We start from the raw sequence: 22,730 nt of genomic DNA on the forward strand, positions 1-22,730 counted from the left end.
TCCGAAGTGGGCAGGGAAAACGATCACGACTATTGAAGTGAATGTATTTGGAGTGAAAAGGATGCAGAATGAGTGTACCTGAAAACTGAAGTCCATGGCAGGACCTCAGACATCCTCACTAGATGAATAAGGGTGAGGCACACTCAGTATAGGCCACAGAGGATGGAGAAGACCACAGATTTTTTGCAGCACTCCTCTGTTACTTCACCGACCCATGCCAAACAGCTCTGCCTCTTTGCCATGCTGTTATGTTAACTTTCCCTGGAGCCACAGCCATCCATGGAGACGGGAAGGTGAAAAGGGAGGTAACAAATACTGTATTGACCGCACAGTGGTCACAAAGAGATTTAAATTCAAAGCAATCATGTCTACTCTTGAATTTGCAAGAATACATATCCTTGATCTTCAGAAATGGAGAACAGTGAAATAAGGTTATCACAGAGGAAAAATAGAAAGATGTTATTGTGTATTTGTGTTATAGTTGTAAATTTATAGGACCTATAGGAAAATAATTTGGGGCTTCCCAGGTGGCGCTAGTAGTAAAGAACCCACATGCCAATTCAGGAGATATAAGAGATGCGAGTTTAATCCCTGAGTTTGAAGATCCCCTAGAGGAGGGCATGGCAACCCACTCCAGTATTCTTGTCTGGAGCATCCATCCCATGGATAGAGAAGTCTGGTGGGCTCTGATCAATGGGGTCACACAGAGTCAGACATGACTGAAGCAACTTAGTCTGCACACATGCATAAGAAAATAATTTAACAATGTTATGGTATTATAATCTTCAGTTATCTAGAAAATTAAACTATGTGGAACTGTGCTCTCTCACCATGATAGAGAGTTCAGTTCAGTTCAGTCGCTCAGTCATGTCCGACTCTTTGCGACTCCATGAATTGCAGCACGCCAGGCCTCCCCGTCCATCACCAACTCCCGGAGTTCACCCAAACTCATGTCCATTAAGTTGGCAATGCCATACAGCTAGCTCATCCTCTGTCGTCCCCTTCTCCTCCTGCCCCCAATCCCTCCCAGCATCAGAGTCTTTTCCAATGAGTTAGAGCATCCATTTGTGTACAAAATATCAAATTTTGTTATACACCTAACAATAGAATCAGCTTGGGGCTGGTGCACTGGGACGACCCAGAGGGATGGTGTGGGGAGGGAGGAGGGAGGAGGGTTCAGGATGGGGAACACATGTATACCTGTGGTGGATTCATTTTGATATTTGGCAAAACTAATACAATTATGTAAAGTTTAAAAATAAAATAAAATTAAAAAAAAAAGAATCAGAAGTATAAAATTTAACATTCTAAAGATTTTAATATAATAATCTTGTGTATTTTATGCCTGCTATATCTTGGGACTTACAGATATCAGTTTCTACCAAAACCCAGTAAATAAAAAAAGTAGGATATTTTTGTGATTGGATATCAGCACTGATCAACCATTTCCTCCAGTATTTTTCAGGTTATCAATTAGGTTTGATAATTTTTTCTCATAAGTTCAGATTTATTTTCTATATTAAAAACTCTGTTGTACATGTTGAAGGAGTTTGATATATTTCTTGTTCTAAAACTAGCCCATATTTAAATTGGTAGTAACAGTGGAAATCAATACAGGAAAAATGGAGGCATTAAGAGTAAAGACAGTGTCTGGTAGAAAAAAGCCACTCTTTTGGTTATTCTTTCAAACTTGAAAGAATTATAAATGCTACAACAGCAGACTAGGAGACTCAGCTGCTTTGTTAAGAACTTATTTTAGCTACATGCTCAAGGTGAGCAAGTGTTTCATTTGTATAATGTGTGCTTCTGGGATTCATGATCTCTACTAGAGAAAGAGCAAACATCCTGATAAATCACCATAAGAAATGTAAACACTTTAAGGAGCCCCCAAAATAGAAACTCAATGAAAGTTCTCTGCCTTGGCAAAGAGATTTCAGATAGTAAGACCAAATTTTTATCTACAGGGCTATTTTTTTCTCCAATATATGGAAGGAAAGTTAAGCCTATTGTGATATGCTATGAAGACTACAAATATTAGAAATCAGTAAAAACTTTCTCTTTTCTGAAATCAAGGTAAGCTACTCTGGCAAACTTTAGCTACCTCAAAGATCCTCCTATTGTTAGTAGCTTCAGTCATGTCCCACCCTTTGTGACCCCATGGACTATAGCCCTCCAGGCTTCTCTGTCCATGGGATTCTCTAGGCAAGGATACTGGAGTGTGTAGCCATTCCCTTCTCCAGGGGACTCTTCCTGACCCAGGGATAAAACCCAGGTCTCCCACATTGCCGGCAATTCTTTACTGTCTGAGCCACCAAGGGAAGCCCCAAAGATCCTCCTGACTCACATATTTCTTTTAATTATTGATAATTTAAAAAGTTAACATATAATTTCCTACTTTGAACTAACCAACATATTATTTTGATTCAGAGTAATAAAAGAACAGCATCCCTTTTCTACTATATATTTGGAAACATCACCTGTTATCTGATAGAATAATTATTGTTATTTTGGTTTCTAGAGTAAAAGCAAATGGCAGGTAGAATGCAAGTAGGGATTGCTGGGAAGAAGGCCAGAGGAAATTAGAGTTAGAAATGTAAAATGTGTGCAAGAGTTGGTCTAAGGAAAAGCAAAGCCACTTTGTTTGGAAAAGGTTGAAATCTCATTATTTTGCAAGAGGTACATTAACGACTGCAGAGGCTTCAGGAATTCCAGGTAATCAAGAGTCTTAGAAGCTCAGTGAGCCAGCATGCTTCTGCCCATGAATGCTGCCTCTATAAAGCAGATTTTTCATTTTCACATTAATAGCATGGTTGAGAAGCTCTTGATAGAGTAGCTTCTGGGGGAATGGAATTTGTCTGAAGAAGAAATAAGCCTGGAAAAGCCAGAGTAGCCATAACTAAAGGCTGAAATTTACTTTCCTACCAGACCCTCTGTTTTCGGTAGGTCGGTGGGGAAAGCTGTTTTTAAAATCGTGGTATGTTTCTGACAGTTTAGAACTCCTGAAATTATTGGGGATCTGAAAGACAAGGATCTTTAAAAATCTTTGGTGAGAAGATTTTATTTCTTTAATTAAATAAAATGTTTAAAGAGACAGAAAAAAGATGCCTGGTGTCTCCCCAGGTTTCTCTAAGCAGTTGTATTTGTGATAAATCTGTAGCGCCTTTCCTCTCTGTCTTCTATTACTCTGTTAGTCGCTGACTGTAGCCTGAGGTAAAGTGATTGCTGTTCCCTGTCTCTTCATTTCCACCTCCTAACTGTGCTCCTTGATCACTGCTCTCCTACCTTCGCACATTTTCTCCCTGATGTCCTCATTTCTTCATAGCACCATTTCAAGTGTAGATTTCCCTGGTGGAGAGATACAGCATGGTCTGAAAACAAAACAGAACAGAATTCTATATTGATGTAGATAGCCCAGACAATGCAGTGAGATTTTTTTTTTAAGGAAAAACCAGAATCCAAAAGGAAAAGAAAAGGAAAAAAATATATAGGAAATAAAGCAAAGAGGACCTAAAATCAAGGTGCAAGTTGATTTTCCTCAGACTTTCAACTCATTAGAGCCCTGAACAATTTATTCCATAAATATGCAAAGGTAGGTTTGTATGAGAGGTACGTTTAGAGGGTTACAGACATTCCCTGGAGCATTGGGAAATATTAAATATGATCACAGCCCTTTTCTTACCTCATCTGATACACTATGTTGTGGTAAGGGCAAAAAGTCACCTCTGGCTTTATAACTCCCAATACTAAAGCTTTTGTATATTAAATTTTATAAAGTTTGCATAAATAAAGTTAATTATTTTGTAGTTGTATTAAAAAACCCCACAAAGTATAGATAATACATACCCAGTTAATAAACAAGAATAGTATTAAAATCTTATTTCTAACAAAACAGACTTCTCTGCCTTGCCCTTTCTTCTTCTCTGACTTGGGCTTCCCAGGTAGCTCAGGGGTAAAGAGTCTGCCTGCAATGCAGAAGACTCAGGAGATGCTGGTTCAATCCCTGGGTTGGAGAGATCCCCTAGAGAAGGCAATGGCTACCCACTCCAGTATTCTTGCCTGGAGAGTTCCATGGACAGAGGAGTCTTACAGGCAGGTTACAGTCCATGGGGTTGTAAAGAGTCAGACAAGACTTCGCAACTAAACCACCGCCACCACTACCACCATTCTCTGCCTTGCAATTCTTTCTAACCATTTCTTTTGTGTGTTTGTATTCATATTCTAAACAGTATAATAATATTTCTAGTTCTTGATGTATTAATATGTAGTTTGGTCTCCTCTGTTGACTTCCTATTATGGCAGATAAGGAGTAGGTCTCTCCGGCTTCCTCTCTGTTTTCCCTCCATTAGTCCAATATAAGCATGCCCTGGTTTGAAGTTATATATTTCGTTTTTATGATTAAATGCTATTCACTATAGAGCCAAGGAGCATAACTGTTCCTTTTTCTGCATAATTTTTCCCTAGAGTCAATACTTTTGTTATTGTTCTTATTTGTCTACTTTATTATGTATCAGTTCTTCTCACAACCTCCAACAGCCTTCAGTACAGTTTTCTGCATGGTCAAATATATCAGATTATTTTCCCACTATATTATTTTTCCTCCAGCAGATTCCCCCCAGAACAGATTCTTATCTTACTGCTCCAGTGTTGACTCCTAATTTTCTAGGCCTGCTATGCTACTGTGATGCCAGAAATACCCCTTACTTGATTCTAGTTGTTGGAGCTCCGTTTCTTGATTTCATGTCTTTCTTATCTGTTACCTTTGCATCAAAAAACAAACAAACAAACAAAAAAAAACCCAAAAAAACAAAAAAAGCCAATTGAATGAGAATTTTATTTATTTTGGGGTGAATTTGCTGAAAATGTTGATGGCATTATTCTACTGCATTGTGCTTTGGAAACAAGATTATCTTAAGCCTCTAGGTACACAGAATAGTAACTGACCCTTGTGTGTGTGCGTACTTAGTCATACTGACTCTTTGCAAACCTATGGACTGTTGCCTTCCAGGTTCTGCTGTCCATGAGATTTTCCGGGCTAGAATACTGAAGTTGGTTACCACTTCCTACTCTAGGGGATCTTCCTGACCCAATGCTCGAACCTGTGCCTTCTGCGTGTCCTGCATTGGCTGGTGGATTTTTTTTACCACTGCACCACCTGGGAAGCCCACTGACTCTTGAGTTTCTTCTTATTGTTATTAATCTAGTCAACTGTTTTCATAAGGTACTCAATAAAATTTCTGAAGAAAGTAATAATCTAGAAATGTAAATACATTAAATTTCTATAATACTCTATATTACTGGGAAATTATATCTGGTTTATCTGTATGAGAAATAAAAGCATTAAAGCATTAAACTTTACAAATAAACTGGAAGATTTTTTATGAGGTCACTGACATGAAGCTGCATATATGTATATGTGCATGTGTATGTATATGTCATACATATACATATGTATGATTTTAAAGTAGTGGGGAAAGAACTAACATTAATTGAGTATCTGCTATATTTGCATGAATTCTTTCACAGATTGATTTTACAATATTGCTTTTAGTTCTCTGAGGGGTTGCATGGTATACTTGATGAAGTTTGGACTTTGAAGTTAATAGTCATGGATTTGAATCCCAGCCCTGATACTTATGAACTGTGTGATCTTGATAAAATTACTTAACTTAGGTTAAATGTCCCTAGTTTCTTGGCTTTTGAAATGAAATTTACAATATCTACCACATGTGGGGTTGTTCAAGGTATTAAATGATATGGGTAAGGTGACTAGCACATACTACCACTTCTATTAATACAACTGTTACATGACTACGATGCTCCCACTATTACCACTCTAACAACAATAACTGCTATTATTGTTACTACTACCTTTTATAGGCAAAGAAACTGAAAGCTTAGGTTAATAAATTTAATTAAGATCACATTCCTGGTAAGTAGAAGAAGAGGAATTTGAAATTGGATCCTTCTGACTGACTCTAAAACCTTCCCAGTATACTGCACATCCTCTATTAGAAGCAAACAAAGCCATTCACATCATTTTAGATCTTTTGAGCTGCAGAATAATAAACATTCCACTGAGCTCTGTAAGGGATGAGGTGGCTCAGAAGGACAATCTTAACTGTGCTTAGAAAGCTAATCTTTGTATGATTTGGAACAAAGGATAGAAAGCTTCTTGTTGCAACTTTTAAAAGAACATTGGTCTTTGGTATTCCAAACGAAGTATAAGACAAATTATCAATAAAAAAACAATGAGTGATTTTTTTAAATTGTATCTTGGATGTTTTGTGTATTATGTGAGATGCTAGATCATGCTTAAAACTTACATTTGAGTCCACTTCCTTGTGATACTATGATGATGAGCAAGGCCATGATGAGGGAATGTAAAAGGCCAAGTCACTCTTGCCAAGTGGGAGTAAAGCCTAAGTACTCCTCTGCTGATCATGAGCAGGGGAAGTACCTGCTTACTGTTGGGTGGGGCTAAGGATAGGTTCCTAGCAGACTTCTGCTGATCCCACCAAGACAGAGATGGGAAGAGATCTCTTTGTAATTGCTCCCACATAGCCTGCCATGGACACTGTGGAGTGGTGAGAGAGCCTTGTTACAGCTGGAAAGTGAGGTTAAGTCCAGGCTTTCAGTGAGGCCTCCTCTGATACCACTAGGGAAAGGAGGGATCATCTCATCACCACTTATTGAGAGTGAGAGTCCAGATCCCATGTGATCTCCACCGCCACCACAGAGTAAGGAGGCTGATGTGTAAGTGCTAGCTCCAGCACCAGTCTGGCAGGGATGGGCATTTCATTGCTACCAGGTAAAAATCTAAGTTTAGGCTCTCCCTCTACTTGGACTTTGTTGATCAAAGTGGGAGGGCAGCCACCATTTTTTCTTTTTTTACCCCAGTTTTAGTGAGATATGGGCTTTCCTGATAGCTCAGTTGGTAAAGAATCTGTCTGCAATGCAGGAGACCCTAGTTCGATTCCTGGGTCAGGAAGATCCACTGGGGAAGGGTTAGGCTACCCACTCCAGTATTCTTGGGCTTCCCTTGTGGCTCAGCTGGTAAAAAATCTGTCTGCAATGTGGGAGACCTGGGTTCGATCCCTGGGTTTGGAAGATCCCCTGAAGAAGAGAAAGGCTACCCACTCCAGTATTCTGGCCTAGAGAATTCCATGGACTTATAGTCCATGGGGTTGCAAAGAGTCGGACACAACTGAGCAAATTTCACTTTCACTGAGATGTAATTGACAAATAGCATTATGTAATTTTAAGGTGTACAATGTGATGATTTATATATGTATACATTATGAAATGATTAACATAATAAGGTTATTTAACATATCCATTACCTCGTATAGTTACCATTTTTTGTATATGTGTGTAGCAAAAACATAAAAGGCTTACCTCTTAGCATATTTCAAGTACACAGTACAATATTGTTAGTCATAGTCACAGTACTCTACCCAGGACTTATAACTGAAAATTTGTCCTCTTGACCAACATCTCCCCATTTCCCCCATGTCTCCTCTTACATATTTTCCCATGACGTTTGATTGGAGTAGATAAGTTATTGTTTAAAAGTTTTCTTGCTATGCTGCCCTTACCTGGTCCATTGTCTAGAGAGAGAAGCCTTTTTTTGGGAAATTTTTGGTCTGCAGCTACAGGCATTTCTGTGTCGCTGCTTCTCCAGCATCCAGTCTGGGACACATAAGACCTAAAGAAAGCCTCATGATTTCACAGCTATGTTGTTCCTTAGGTCCCAAGATCCCCAGCTGGTCTGCCTTTCTCTCTGCCTCTTATGGAGAAGGCAATGGCACCCCACTCCAGTACTGTTGCCTGGAAAATCTCATGGATGGAGGAGCCTGGTAGGCTGCAGTCCATGGGGTTGCTTACAGCTTTATGTTTATTTTATATAAACAGTCCAGAGGTTTGGTATTTCTGAGTAAGATTAATAGAGAGAAGTGCTTCTATGTCATATCATATGAGATATCCAGAACTGGAAGTCTTGAACAATTTCAAGTTCTATGCTTTTCATTGAATCCAAAAAATTGGAATGCTTCACTAGAGAATTGTATGAAAATGCAAACACAGAGGTTGTTCCTAGCTATTTACTTTTGAAACTTATACAGTACATATCATTTCTGAGTGATTCTAAGAGCATGCTAAATAAACTAGTGAGGGAGAATAGGAAATAAAATGTTTAAGGGGCTAAGATTACTGAGCTATCAGTTCAGTTCAGTTCAATCACTCAGTCATGTCCGATTCTTTGCGACCCCACGGACCGCAGCACTCCAGGCCTCCCTGTCCATCACCAACTCACAGAGTTTACCCAAATTCATGTCTATTGAGTCAGTGATGCCATCCAACCATCTCATTCTCTGTCATCCCCTTCTCTTTCTGCCTTCCATCTTTCCTAGGATCAGGGTCTTTTCAAATGAGTCAGCTCTTCGCATCAGGTGGCCAAAGTATTGGAGTTTCAGCTTCAGCATCAGTCCTTCCAATGAACACTCAGGACTGATCTCCCCAAGGATGGATTGCTTGGATCTCCTTGCAGTCCAAGGGACTCTCAAGAGTCTTCTCCAACACCATACTTCAAAAGCATCAATTCTTCAGCACTCAGCTTTCTTTATAGTACAATTCTCACATCCATACATGATTACTGGAAAATCCATAGCCTTGACTTAGATGGACCTTTGTTGACAAAGTAATGTGTCTGCTTTTTAATATGCTGTCCAGGTTGTTCATAACTTTCCTTCCAAAGAGTAAACGTCTTTTAATTTTATGGCTGCGGTGATTTTGGAGCCCCCCAAAAATAAAGTCTGACGCTGTTTCCACTGTTTCCCCATCTATTTGCCATGAAGTGATGGTACCGGATGCCATGATCTTCGTTTTCTGAATGTTGAGCTTTAAGCCAACTTTTTCACTCTCCTCTTTCACTTTCATCAAGATGTTCTTTAGTTCCTCTTTGCTTTCTGCCATAAGGGTGGTGTCATCTGCATATCTGACGTTATTCACATTTCTCCCAGCAATATTGATTCCAGCTTGTGCTTCTTCCAGCCCAGCGTTTCTCATTATGTACTCTGCATAGAAGTTAAATAAGCAGGGTGACAATATACAGCCTTGACATACTCCTTTTCCTATTTGGAACCAGTCTGTTGTTTCATGTCCAGTTCTAACGGTTGCTTCCTGACCTGGATACAGGTTTCTCAAGAGCCAGGTCAGGTGGTCTGGTATTCTTATCTGTTTCAGAATTTTCCACAGTTTATTGTGATCCACACAGTCAAAGGCTTTGGCATACTCAATAAAGCAGAAATAGATGTTTTTCTGGAACTCTCTTGCTTTTTCAATGATCCAGTGGATGTTGGCAATTTGATCTCTGGTTCCTCTGCCTTTTGTAAAACCAGCTTGAACATCTGGAAGTTCATGGTTCACATATTGCTGAAGCCTGTCTTGGAGAATTTTAAGCATTACTTTACTAGCCTGTGAGATGAGTGCAATTGAACTCTCCATTAAAATGGGTATATCTTTCCTTTTTCCCTTTGCTTTTCACTTCTCCTCTTTTCACAGCTATTTGTAAGGCCTACCCAGACAGCCATTTTGCCTTTTAGCATTTTTTTTTCTTGGGGATGGTCTTGATTCCTGTCTCCTGTGCAATGTCACGAACCTCTGTCCATAGTTCATCTGGCACTCTGTCTATCAGATCTAGTCCCTTAAATCTATTTCTCACTTCCACTGAATAATCATAATGGATTTGATTTAGGTCATACCTGAATGGTCTAGTGGTTTTCCCCACTTTCTTCAATTTCAGTATGAATTTGGCAATAAGGAGTTCATGATCTGAGCCACAGTCAGCTCCTGGTCTTGTTTTTGCTGACTGTATAGAGCTTCTCCATCTTTGGCTGCAAAGAATATAATCAATCTGATTTTGGTGTTGGCCATCTGATGATGTCCATGTGTAGAGTCTTCTCTTATGTTGTTGGAAGATGGTGTTTGCTATGACCACTGCGTTCTCTTGGCAAAACTCTATTAGCCTTTGCCCTGCTTCATTCTGTACTCCAAGGCCAAATTTGCCTGTTACTTCAGGTGTTTCTTGATTTCCTACTTTTGTATTCCAGTCCCCTATAATGAAAAGGACATCTTTTTTGGGTGTTAGTTCTAAAAGGTCCAAGGCAAACCATACAATATCACGGTAATCCAAGTCTATACCCCGACCAGTAATGGTGAAGTAGCTGAAGTTTACTGAGCTATGGTGGGGTCAATACTTGAGACACCTGCAGTTTAATATGGTCTGCTGGTGGAAGCGTGAGTACTCCAGAGCCCAGACATTAATACACTCTGCTGTACTCGTGTGGCCTTGTTCTGGAAACTTCTCCTGCAACCTTTTCTTTCTCAATCTTAATTTTGTGGGTAAACAAGGGAGAAGAAAGTCGGCATACTCAATTCTGAAGTTACAATCTGTCTGTACAGCCTTGGAGTAGATGGACAACCAAATCTACTTATTTCCACATGTGAAATATTAATATAGTCAGAGCCTGCCTTTCATTTAACTTCCAGAAAAAGAGGACTGTTAAGGGATCCTTGTGGAAACTATGCTTTAAATTCTACAACTGAAATTATTTTGAAGAAATTGGCATTTTCCAAAATGAAGGAGCAACAAATAAGGCTGTGTTTTCTTTTGTAACAGAGGAGGAATACAATGAAAACTAATAGACTCTAAGTTTCTGTTTGAAGGAGATGCAAAATATGCAAAGAAACAATAGTGCGAGGGGATGCTGACTAGAGTGGGAGTGTGCCAAAACAAACTTGGCTGCCCTGTGAGTTTATCCAGGACTTGCGGTAAGTTGGATCATTGTATTGTAATGACATGTGGGCCAGTCTGTAAATGGTTGATTCTGGCTGAGTTGGTTATTTTCAGCCTTTATTACACAGCACTGGAATTTAGCAGTAATCCTGTGACTGTAAGCAGAAGAGTATCTAACTTTTGAATAAGACTGTTTTCTCTGTGTTAAGGCTAGGTACAAACCATGCATGGTAAGGGGCATTCTCTAACTTAGTAAGCATTATCTTTATTATTATTATTTCTTAAGGACCTCACAATTCCAGGTTGTCTTTTGACAGTGTAGTTCATCTTCATTTACCTTAAGGATTCTGTAATATTTAAAATCCCTTGGCCCTCAGGGGCAGGTAGAATCACATCTCACTTGCTCCCCTAAAAGGCACCAAATCACATTACACCAAAAGGCTCCTTAGAGTACAGCTTTTTGCCAATTACTTGAATTATTTTCAGCCACTTTGGCACATTTCCCCTCCAGACAAAATGAAAATCTTTTCGTCTGCACCAGTGAAGGATTTCATATTTCTTAGTGCTTCCACATATACACTCTAATGAGAATAAAAGCTTCTCTATCTCACAGATCTTTCCTACAGTGTCATAATGCAGGGAAAATAACATCCATTTCTAACACATGAAGCCCACATATTTTCTAAAGAAGAAGAGAAAGATATTAACATTACACAAGAAAACTATTTGCTCTTTGCTTTAAATTTCCAAATTTGAACACACCAGAGATCTCAGACTTCAAAACTACATACATCTGTGCTGAGATGTGGTCCCTCTCAGGTACTTCATTATTGGCACTGAAAGCTGGTTTCATGAGACACCTGTTCTGAGTAAGCAACATGATCAGAGAGTGTCAGCAGGGCAGGCAGATTTTAAGTGGAAGATTGTTACTTACCCAAAAGCCATTTGGAAGCTGAAACCTGCAATATCAGCAAACCAGCAACAATAACTTAAATATCCCCAAGTACATTGTTAATGCTTCAATCCTCTAAAGATCAGATGAATTCTTTTTAAAAATTTTGTGTCTCAAGAGAATAAATTGTTTCTCCCCATTTATCATTTTATAAAAAGTCTTTATGCACTGATAGCCTTACTGATACAAGGGAATGTCTCATTATTCCCCATTGCCCTTTATTTTTCCTTCGGATTTGTGTGATTTCCTTTCCCCCAGTGCCTACAGCAGCATCTGCTGAAATCCCTACCCATTGCTCAGTATTCTTCCCTGTTCTCAATAGCACAGGCTACAGGATTGAATCCCTTGCCTAGAGCATTAAGAGCTGAGGAGAAAAAATTGCTACTCATTGCTTTGCTTGCAGTTCTTATTTGGACTAGTGCTTGCAGAAATCGAACTGAACTTTCTTCCCTGCTACCGCATCTGTAAGGTAATTGCCTCAACTTGTGGAGCCAATCGGAATTGGTGTTCTTGAGTTTTGCAAACGTGAAGGATCCGATGAAGCAATTTGTAAGCCATATGTGGTACATCCCTCTTTCCCCACTCAAAGTCATATTGCTCTCTATAGGATTTTGTATGGCTCTTCTGAAACATTACACTCCAGAATTCTATTTAAAAGCTCCAAACATTAGTGTTAAAAAAAAAAAATCATTCCTATTTATGGGATCATTTTTGTTGCACAGTTTTATATTAAATGAAAGGGACTCGAAACTCTAGTTCTCTAGTGTTTTGGGTAACTCAAAGAAGTAACATTTAATAAGAGAAGAGAACTCACACTCCTGTAAAATCAAAAGAAGAATAATATGTCACATGCTTGTGGAACCATTTTATCCACTACAAAATTTGTGTCCAATGTAGAGATATTTCAAAATGCCTCAGTACTTACTAGTGTTTCCAGAGTTGGGAAAATGGAATGTATGTATATGTATATATATGAAGCCTCTAGTTCTCGGACTCTCTCTAAATATGTAATATATGTAACTGTATGTAGAAGCAGAGAAAAGGAGAGCATGAGAGAGAAAATGATAGTTTCATATTTTTAGAAAAAACTCAGGGAACTTAAGAAATTTATTCTCTAGCTTAGAAGCAGAGTGAATAAACACACAATGCATTTCCTGAACCATATTCCCATCCCTACTTGAAAAATGTAAAGTGCTTCCCTTCATAAGGGAAGGTATTGCTTCTGACCCAATTGAATACTCACTGAATGCCTAACTAGCTAAATTATCCTCTTCAGTTTGATGTCATGTAGGTCATTGTCTCTTCAAAGGGAGAATTACTGAAAACTAGTCCAATTTTTAAAAAATTTAAAACATTTTTCTCTCATGTAGACCAGTCACTGGAAAGATAATCATTTAAAGTAATGGTAATTCTGTAGATCTTACAAGTATTTATCCTGGTGTCTCATTCTTTTTCTTAAAAAGCCATGTTATTCACAGATCTTAGTTTAATGTATTGACTTGGCTGAGAGAAACACTGTATTGAGACTCAAGGCAAAAGTTTAAAAATTAAAAAGTTAAGATGGTGCAAGTGATTACATTTGCAAGCAGTAGAGGGTACATTATTATGAAAAGGCCATGCATTTAAGAAACTCGAGCATTCATAAGAATCCAAGTAGGTTGGAGGATGGATGGAGGTAATTGTACTGCTACCACAGTCTCCACAGGGAGCAGCTGGACCATTTCAGTACAATTTGGCAATTCTAATGATTAATAAAAATCATATATGGTTGTGGAATACTGTACTTATGCAGATGAACTACATAATAATGACTGATAGAACAATATTTCTGGACCATCTGAGGAGAGTCAAAATTGGTATTTCTATAGGAGCTATGCACTTGCAGGAGGATATAACGGTTACCTGAAAAATGGGGGGAAGATAACATTGGAAGTTGATTAGCTTAGCTTAATCTTCATGATCATTAATACCTACATTGGATCTGACATTTTTCTGGGTGCTAAGAGGATTTACACAACACTAGGATTATATAATAGAGCCTTTGTCAATTTTCAATACAATTGTTATGTACTGAAATCTAACAGTAATAACGTTATATTACATTTATCAATCATCTAGTGATGAAAAAACAAATGTGTATGTGTATAGATGTTAAATATTGTTAGTGTTTCCCTGGTGGCTCAGACGGTAAGCTGTCTGCCTGCAGTGAGGGAGACCTGGGTTCGATCCCTGGGTTGGGAAGATCTCCTGGAGAAGGAAATGGCAACCCACTCCAGTATTCTTGCCTGAAAAATCCCATGGATGGAGGAGCCTGGTAGGCTACAGTCCATGGGATTGCAGAGTCAGACACGGCTGAGCAACTTCTCTCTTAGTGAAAATACTTGGATGAGTGTAAGAAGACATTGGTATAGCAAGTACTATTAGGATATGAAACTGAGTGTAAAAAAGTCAAGGAAGGTTTCCAGTAAGAGATAAAAATTATTTCCAAATATGACAGAACAGGGGCTACTTTGAGAAAATGAAACATTTGAGAACAAAAATCTTAAAATACTCAACAGAGAAAACTGGATGAGAAACTCATATAAGAACTAAATTGTTTTATGGAGAGTAGAAGAATCTGAGAGAGGATTTGAAAATCTGGCCAGGAATCCTGATGTTAAAATTCAAAAAATTATAATCTTTTTAGAGATTTGAGGGAAAAAATATATGCAAGCATATAAGAGGATAAAGCTGCCCATCAGAATGCCCTGAATATGAGTGCACAAAATAGAAAAGCAATTAAGAGTTAGAAAAAAAACTGATATAGATTTCTTGTACAAAATCATTTAATCTATAATTGGATGATTCTCAGTCCGAGAGAACTAAAGAGATTTTAACAACTAATTAGATTGTTGCAGTGACAAGATCTGATTTTTTTCACATAAACATATTTTTTTTCCTCCATTAACTACAAAAATATTTTCCTTTCATTTTATCACAGTAGCTCATTTTGATTATGCTCAGACCTCAGTGCATCACCTACACCTACCCAGCTAATTTGTGTAATTAAAGAAAAATGATGCATGATGCATTTATAGTTAAGTGAAATGAGTATAAATCTCACACAACAGCTGGATTCCTATACTTGGCAACATGGCACAGTCTGAGAAAAGCAATCATCTTCCTTTCCTGTTGGCAAAACACTTCACTGGTCTCTCCAATTTGAGTCCTCTTCAGGATTTAGTGTCTGCTCACTTTGTAATGCACAGAACGCTACTTCCAGATGGACAGCCTTGTCATGTGCTATTTTTATGCTTGACTTTAGAGTTTTAAAGAGGGAGCAGTTATTCTCCAAACATGAAATGTATCACTCATATACATTGGAGCAGCTTTTCAAGTCAGCATGCTCAACCAGCTGCTGGTGAGCTTAATACATTCAGATGAATGAAAGCCTGTGTTCAGTCAGTACACAATTATAAGTTCTTGTCTTGTGTGGCACTGATAGGAATTGAGAACAACTCATAAGAAGAGAAGGCAAGATTCCTGCCCTTGAGGGGTTTCCAATTTTGCATGGAGAATAAAACCAAATATATACAACTTGACAAGAATTCGAAGGCAGAAAGCATCCTAGCAAATGTAATACACATATCTAGGTGCAGAAAAAATAGGCAAATATCAAAATTGGACTGCCATATAGCAGAAGGCCTTTAGAAACAGATGAGTTTTAACTGAGTTTTGAAGGAAAAACTGTACATCTAAATTTCAATAAGAAAACATTTATTCGTGGTAGGCAAAGGGGTTAACAGAAAAAATATAAATACTATTTAGAGCAGCTGAATATTTCATATGGTTGGAGTGTAAAATGATATATTAAGAACTGAGATATGATACTAGATAAATAGATCAAGGATTAGGTATTTGGACTTGGTATAGAAAGACAATAGGGAGACCCTGGACATGACAGAAGGCATGAAAATGGTATTTAAAGAAGACTAGTTTGGTAACTGTAGAAATATGGTCAGGGATACCAAATGTTCAGCTGAATAATTCAAGCATTGAAGGCATAAGAGCATGGTCTATAGAAATGGAGAGGAAGTGCTAACTTCTCCATCAGATCTTAATTGTCTGTATAAATTTTTTGATGAGTTCAGTATTTCAGTGACTTGTCAGGGCAGTACCTTATGAATTCAAGTCTGTAAGAGATATTGCTACCTTTTTAAGCAGGTTATGGGGTGTAGAAATGCTTGTGGAGTTATGTGAGATTAAAGGAAATGTCAATTTTGGAGAAACGTCTCAATGAAAATAAAAAGAAATCTTTCTCTTCATACTTTTCCTATGTATCATGCACTCTGAATCATAATCAAGTGTTAACAACATATAGATCAGATTATCACCCACACCATTGAAAATAATTTTTTTCTGAGAGGACTTTGAACTTAGTTTGAAAGATACTTTCAGTTCAGTTCAGTTCAGTCGCTCAGTCGTGTCCGACTCTCTGCGACCCCATGAATTGCAGCACACCAGGCCTCCCTGTCCATCACCAACTCCCAGAGTTCACTCAGACTCACGTCCATCGAGTCAGTGATACCATCCAGCCATCTCATCCTCTGTCGTCCCCTTCTCCTCCTGCCTCCAATCCCTGCCAGCATCAGAGTCTTTTCCAATGAGTCAGCTCTTCGCATGAGGTGGCCAAAATACTGGAGTTTCAGCTTTAGCATCATCCCTTCCAAAGAAATCCCAGGGCTGATCTCCTTCAGAATGGACTGGTTAGATCTCCTTGCAGTCCAAGGGACTCTCAAGAGTCTTCTTCAATACCACAGTTCAAAAGCATCAATTCTTCGGTGCTCAGCCTTCTTCAGCTAAAAATAGTGCTTAATGGTTCTCCTCTGCTTGCTATCAGTATTGGCCTGGCCATAGATATAGTTCTGTGAGTCTGCTATGAGCGGTGAATGGCGGTGAGGGCTGTATCATTTCCAAAAGCTCTATAAGTATTAGTTTGGAATCCAGAATTTCCCCTTAACACTACAATCCTAAATATCATTGACTTATGGAATTTTGTGGGGAGGTGAAGGGCATTTCTTCATATAGTGTGTTTATGTGGAAATAAATATGAGAATGAGAAAAGCAAAGGCTATTTATTCAGAGCATAACAAGGAAGTTGGCCTGATCACTTGTGTTTGGCAAGACTCAAAGGCAGGCAGAGGACTGAGAAAGCTTTAGGGCTTCTTAAAACCTTAAAGAAAGGGCCAGCTTCATGCGTGCCCTGATGGGAGGTTGTAGGAGAAGCTGTAGATAGGATAACTAGAAGCAGGGCATCCTCTGTAACTGGTTAGGGATGCAATTCTTGGCTTGCTCTGATTAGTCCTAAGTTGGAAGTGGGAACAAAAACTAGGGAAGGTATCAGTTATTAATCAAATCCTGCCATACCGGACTGAGTGTTACAGAGGTATATTAGCTTTCTTCATTATCACTAAATAGCAATCTAGCTTCCTCCAAAGTCTGCCATATACAGCAAGTTGGCTTCCCAGGCTGTTTACTGATGGTAAAGGGTTAGTTTCTTGGGAATGTTGCTGCAGGTTGTGGGTCAGAGTTTCATTTTTATATATATATGGTCTGGCCATGGCCCATTTGTATGTTACGTGTGCAGGTATGCATACTAAGTCACTTCAGTCATTCCAACTCTTTGTGACCCCTAGGGACCATAGTCCGCCAGGCTCCTCTGTCCATGGGATTCTCCAGGCAAGAATACTGGAGTGGGTTGCCATGCCCTCCCCTAGGGGATCTTCTAGACCCAGGGATCTTCCCACCCAGGGTTTGAACCTCACCTCTTACGTCTCCTGCATTAGTAGGCAGGTTCTTTACCACGAGTGTCACCTGGGAAGCCCTGTACATATCTCAGTTGTTATCGACGTTTTCCACCTACAGACACATTCTGTCACTGCATAAGGTTTATTGTACCCTATCCTTTAGCATTCATGCAAATATGTATAGTGAAATATGCACAGAGAGCTACTTAGGCTTCTAATGTTTGCATTTAAAATCTTGCCAGTTTATATTGTTTAGTGAAAGTGTCTGTGTTATTTTCAATTGATAATTTTAAAATTGCTATTGCTGTTTAGCTGCTAAGTCATGTTCATCTCTTTTGCAACCCCATGGATTTTAGCCCACCAGGCTCCTCTGTCCATGGGATTGCCCAGGCAGAATACTGCAGGGTGCTGTCATTTCCTTCTCCAGGGTATCTTCCTGATCCAGGGATTGAACCTGCATCTCCTGCATTGGCAGGCAGATTTTTTTTACCACTGAGCCACCAGGGAAGCCCAATTTTAAAATAAATTAGCATATAAGAAATCAAATTATTATTCATTGGGGAATTCTTAATCAGTTTTGATAACAAATTTACTTTCTTTTCAAAATTTGCTACTCTGCTTCATCACATCTCTTAAAGACTGGGTTGTAATAGCTGGTACTTGTCCTTACTACTCAGTGGCCTGGCTGCCCTACTCTCTGTGGTTCTATGCCTTGCTGTCTCAGCTTTGGTCTCTAAAATCTCCCCTTCCCTTTTGCATTTCTACTTATTTCCCAGTACTGTGGTATCAACTTATTTTGTGAACAAAAGAAGAGAAAGTAATTGCTACCAAGTTTGACAGTACTTGTGTAAACGGTGAAATGGGATATTTGAAATCAGAATTTCTTCAGATAATGCAGGCTATGAGGTATGTCATTTTTTATACTTTTGGTTACAAGTAAGAAAGACATTATGCAAAATTTCCTAAGTAATAAGAGGATTTATTATCCCATTAATAAATCTCAAGACATAATTTTAGGTTTGGTCACCTCAGAGGGTTAAATCAAAGACTTAGGTTTCTACCAACTTTCCTTCTGTGTCCCGTCATCCTCAGTGTCTTGACTCTTATCTTCAGCCGCTTCCCTCATTAATATAAATGTTCTGCAGCAACCCCATATTAGTTTCCCAGAGCTTCTATAACAAAACATCACAGACTGGGAGGCTTACACAACAGAAATTTATTTCTTATCGTTCTGGAGGCTAGAAGTTTGAAATAAAAGTTTTAGCAAGTTTGAGTCCTTCTGAGAGATGTGAAGGAAAATTTGTTCCACGTGTCTCCTTTAGCTTCTGGTGATTTTTTGGCAGCCTTTGGAATCTTTTGGCATCTGTAACAGTTGCATTATTTCAATCTCTTCCTTCATTGCTACATGGTGTTATTCCTGTGTCTCTGTCTCCACATGGCCCTCTTATAAAGATAGCAGTCATATTGGATTAAGGATTCACCCTACTCCAGGATGACCTTATCTTAACTAATTACATCTGCAATATTCCTATTTCCAAATAAAGTTATATTCTGAGTTATGTGGGCTAAGACCTCAAGATATCATTTTGGGGAAAACATAATTCAATCCATAACAAAGCCCTTGCAGCATATCCTCATTCAACAATATTCAAAAGCTGAGAGAATAAATACTTCTCTATTATTTTCTTTTTGAAGAGTATTCTTTTCCAAGTGCTCCTATGTCACACATAATAGACATGCCTAAGCATCTCATTGACAAGTATCACTTGCCTTTGCTTAAACCAATAACAATAAGGGAAATGGAAATATTGTGATTGACAGAGACTAGGGACTGGCAAACTTCGGTTATGAAGAATCACATGGCTTCTGAAGGCTTCCCTGGTGGCTCAGTGGTAAAGAATCTGCCTGCCAATACAGGAGACATGGGTTTGATCTCTGATCCAGGAAGATCCCACATACCTTGGAGCAACTAAGCCCTTGCACCACAACAACTAAGCCTGTGCTCTGGAGCCTGGGAGCTGCAACTATTGAGCCCATGTGTCATAATTGCTGAAGCCTGAGCACTCTAAAGCCTGTGCTCTGCAACAAAAGAAGGCACCACAATGATAAGCCCACGCACATGCAGCATCGAAGACCCTGCACAACCAAAAATAAATAAATAAATTTTAAAAATAAAAAAAAAAGAATCAGAAAATTTGTAGGATGTATAGTTTTTATTGCAACTACTCACAACAGACTGGTTCCAAATACGAAAAGGAGTATGTCAAGGCTGTATATTGTCACCCTGCTTATTTAACTTCTATGCAGAGTACATCATGAGAAAAGCTGGCCTGGAAGAAGCACAAACTGGAATCAAGATTGCTGGGAGAAATATCAATAACCTCATATATGCAGATGACACCACCCTTATGGCAGAAAGTGAAGAAGAACTAAAGAGCCTCTTGATGAAAGTGAAAGAGGAGAGTGAAAAAGTTGGCTTAAAGCTCAACATTCAGAAAACCAAGATCATGGCATCTGGTTCCATCGGTTCAGTTCAGTCACTCAGTCGTGTCTGACTCTTTGCAACCCCATGAATCGCAGCACGCCAGGCCTCCCTGTCCATCACCAACTCCCGGAGTTTACCCAAACTCATGCCCATTGAGAAGGTGATGCCATCTAGCCATCTCATCCTCTGTTGTCCCCTTCTCCTCCTGCCCCTAATCCCTCCCAGCATCAGGGTCTTTTCCAATAAGTCAACTCTTCGCATGAGGTGGCCAAAGTATTGGAGTTTTAGCTTCAGCATCAGTCCTTCCAATGAACACCCAGGACTGTTTTCCTTTAGGATGGACTGGTTGGATCTCCTTGCAGTCCAAGGGACTCTCAAGAGTCTTCTCCAACACCACAGTTCAAAAGATCAATTCTTCGGCCCTCAGCTTTCTTCACAGTCCAACTCTCACATTCATACATGACTACTGGAAAAACCATAGCCTTGACTAAACGGACCTTTGTTAGCAAAGTAATATCTCTGCTTTGAATATGCTATCTAGGTTGGTCATAACTTTCCTTCCAAGGAGCAAGTGTCTCTTAATTTCAAGTCTGACACTGTTTCCACTGTTTCCCTACCTATTTCCTATGAAGTGATGGGACCATATGCCATGATCTTAGTTTTCTGAATGTTGAGCTTTAAGCCAACTTTTTCACTCTCCTCTTTCACTTTCATCAAGAGGCTTTTTAGTTCCTCTTCACTTTCTGCCATAAGGGTGGTGTCATCTGCATATATGAGGTTATTGATATTTCTCCCAGCAATCTTGATTCTAGCTTGTGCTTCTTCCAGCCCAGCGTTTCTCATGATGTACTCTGCATAGAAGTTAAATAAGCAGGGTGACAATATACAGCCTTGACGTACTCCTTTTCCTATTTGGAACCAGTCTCTTGTTCCATGTCCAGTTCTAACGGTTGCTTCCAGACCTGCATATAGATTTCTCAAGAGGCATGTCAGGTGGTCTGGTATTCCCATCTCTTTCAGAATTTTCCACAGTTTATTGTGATCCACACAGTCAAAGGCTTTGCCATAGTCAATAAGGCAGAAATAGATGTTTTTCTGGAACTCTCTTGCTTTTTCCATGATTCAGTGGATGTTGGCAATTTGATCTCTGGTTCCTCTGCCTTTTCTAAAACCAGCTTGAACATCTGGAAGTTCACGGTTCATGTATTGCTGAAGCCTGGCTTGGAGCATTTTGAGCATTACTTTACTAGCGTGTGAGATGAAAGCAATTGTGCGGTAGTTTGAGCATTCTTTGGCATTGAATTTCTTTGGGATTGGAATGAAAACTGACCTTTTCCAGTCCTGTGGCCACTGCTGAGTTTTCCAAATTTGCTGGCATAGTGAGTGCAGCACTTTCACAGCATCATCTTTCAGGATTTGAAATAGCTCAACTGGAATTCCATCACCTCCACTAGCTTTGTTCATAGTGATGCTTCCTATGGCTCACTTGACTTCACATTCCAGGATGTCTGGCTCTAGGTGAGTGATCACACCATCTTATCTTGGTCATGAAGATCTTTTTTGTACAGTTCTTCTGTGTATTCTTGCCACCTCTTCTTAATATCTTCTGCTTCTGTTAGGTGCACACCATTTCTGTCCTTTATCGAGCCCATCTTTGCATGAAATATTCCCTTGGTATCTCTAATTTTCTTGAAGAGATCTCTAGTCTTTCCCATCAGTTCATGGCAAATAGATGGGGAAAAAGTGGAAACAGTGGCTGACTTTATTTTTCTGGGCTCCAAAATCACTGAAGATGTGATTGCAGCCATGAAATTAAAAGACGCTTACTCCTTGGAAGGGAAGTTATGACCAACCCGGACAGCATATTAAAAAGCAGAGACATTACTTTACCAACAAAGGTCCATTTAGTCAAGGCTATGGTTTTTCCAGTGGTCATGTATGGATGTGTGTTTGGACTATAAAGAAAGCTGAGCGCTGAAGAATTGATGCTTTTGATCTGTGGTGTTGGAGAAGACTCTTGAGAGTCCCTTGGACTGCAAGGAGGTCCACCTGTCCATGCTAAAGGAGATCAGTCCTGGGTGTTTTTGGAAGGACTGATGTTGAAGCTGAAACTCCAATACTTTGGCCACCTGATGTGAAGAATTGACTCATTTGAAAAGACCCTTACGCTTGGAAAGATTGAGGGCAGGAGGAGAAGGGGACGACAGAGAATGAGATGGTTGGATGGCATCATCGACTCAATGCACATGTATTTGGGTGGACCCCAGAAGTTGGTGATAGACAGGGAGGCCTGGTGTGCTGTGGTTCATGGGGTCGCAAGGAATCAGACACGACTGAGAGACTGAACTGAACTCATTATGGCCCCAAACATTTATAGATAGTAATGGATGGGTGTGCCTGTGTCCCAGTGAAATATTTTCATAAAAATAGTTTCAGAATTGACCCAAGGGCCATAGTTTGCTAACCCCTGACTCAGACTAATATATATATATGTGTGTATATATGTTATATATATAGTGTGTGTGTGTGTATATATATATGTATATGCTATTTTAAGCTGGTAACAGACCCAAACTTCTGGCCAATTTAAACTTTCACCATATTCCTCCCTTTTTAACAAAGGAAGAATTTTGATATTTGTTGGAAGGCAATTGTGGTCAACATAACTACAACACTCAGCTTCTGTAATCTTGAGTCACTTATGGTACAGCATGT

The sequence above is a fragment of the Bubalus bubalis genome, chromosome 1, assembly GCF_019923935.1.
Source record: "Bubalus bubalis isolate 160015118507 breed Murrah chromosome 1, NDDB_SH_1, whole genome shotgun sequence".
NCBI classification, from domain to species: domain Eukaryota; kingdom Metazoa; phylum Chordata; class Mammalia; order Artiodactyla; family Bovidae; genus Bubalus; species Bubalus bubalis.